Source organism: Leptonychotes weddellii, unplaced genomic scaffold, assembly GCF_054177405.1.
Source record: "Leptonychotes weddellii isolate Sample4059 unplaced genomic scaffold, ASM5417740v2 HiC_scaffold_29485, whole genome shotgun sequence".
Taxonomy (NCBI): domain Eukaryota; kingdom Metazoa; phylum Chordata; class Mammalia; order Carnivora; family Phocidae; genus Leptonychotes; species Leptonychotes weddellii.
The window spans coordinates 1-1,598 of NW_027890279.1; the positions used below are offsets into that span (position 1 = coordinate 1).

At 48.2% G+C, this 1,598-nt stretch overlaps 1 pseudogene; it reads right to left on the reverse strand.

Annotated features, from left to right (window-relative positions):
* Positions 1-209: 209 nt before the first annotated feature.
* LOC145719066 (E3 ubiquitin-protein ligase makorin-2 pseudogene) lies at positions 210-1,574 on the reverse strand (annotated as a pseudogene).
* Positions 1,575-1,598: the final 24 nt, after the last annotated feature.

Here is a 1,598-nt window from a genome sequence, read left to right on the forward strand (position 1 = left end):
AATGAAGGTCTGATTCTAATTTCAATTTATGTAGATGCTTAATTTTAATGGATATCATAAGTGAGCATATTCCTTACAAAGAGACATAGGTCCCCAAAATGAAGTATATAGTTGGTTCTGCTACTAAGTCATAACTTGTTTTGCAATTCCATTCAGCAATTATGCAAAGGTTTTTGCTAAAATTTAGATTAGCAATTTTTTTTCTCATATACTTAGTAGGTTATTTTATATCCTTCACTCCTCCCATGGCTGTAATAATGGAGAGGGGATGAGACCAAGGTTAAGTACAACCCCAATCAAGTCCAAGCCACATGCCACGTCGGTTACAGTAAAGGAAGCTCTGCACACCCTAGCTTGGGAAGGCTCGGCCGGCAGAGCCCAAGATGCAGAGGGAACCGTCTACTCCTTAGGGTTCTGACGACTCCACTCCAGACAGGTGCATGAAGAGGTCCCCAAGCTCTGTCATGTCGACATCTTCAGTGTTGGGGACATGCCGGCTTTCTCGATTCTCAATGAAATCCCAGAGCCGTACTGAATTAAAGAACCTCACGGTGCCCTCCGAACTGAGCTGCTTCCAAGGTTTTTCAGGCTCTGCCAGCCACCCGTCAGGATAAGCGTGGCGGTAAAGACATTTATTTCCAAATGGGCAGGTCCCCTTGCCTTGCTCAAAGTACTTACAAGCTTTTTTCCCCATTCCCTGTTTGAAAGCTTCAATCAACTCGTTCTTTTTATTCTGATCTTCTACCCAATACACACTTGGAATTACAAACTCTGATATCACACGGCATTCTGGACAAGACTTAATGATTGGGTTCTCAAACTGCTTGGCACATCTCCACTGCCGGATGCAGGACAAGCAGTATGTGTGATTGCAGTTGGAGAGAATCCCAAATCTCCTCTCAGAAGCAGATGCCTTCTCAAGGACCACTTCCATGCAGATACTGCACACTTTGTCCTGACTTGCTTGGAAGGCAAAGGCCTTTTCCATCTCATGTTCGAATGTCGACATGCAGATCTTCTCGTGAGCTTTCCTTTGCTCTGGGTCGAAGGGATGCAGGACTCGTAACCTACAGATCTCACACACTTCTCCATGCAAGTAGACACAAGCGTCCCCGAATCGGCACTCCCCAGCCGCCGCGTAGGGGCACAGCTGCCGCTCACTGCTGTAGGAGCTGCCGGCTTCCACGTCATCGAGGCCACTCCTGATCGCATCGAGGTAAGAGTGCGGCTTCATCTCTGGGCTACTCTGGGGATCACTGCAGCCTCCTGCATTACTCACCACACTTGGGGAAGTCTTTTCGTCAGCCATGCCAGAGAGATTTCGGTCTCTAAGTACCAATGTTCTCTTTTTACGTTTCCCAGGCTCATGTAAGTTCGTTTTCACAATAGATGCAGTGAGGTCGGAAGCAGGGTGAGGACTGTGGAAACCCGGGGAGGGCACACCGTGGGGCATGGTGCCCATGGCACCACCAGCTGCAGCAGAAGGCCTCGTGTGATCGTATCTGCAATGAGTCCCATAGGCGCAGTAGCCCTTCTGATAGTATTTGCAGATGGTGGATGGCTTGCTGTTCGCCAAGTCAAGCTGGTTTAACATTTTG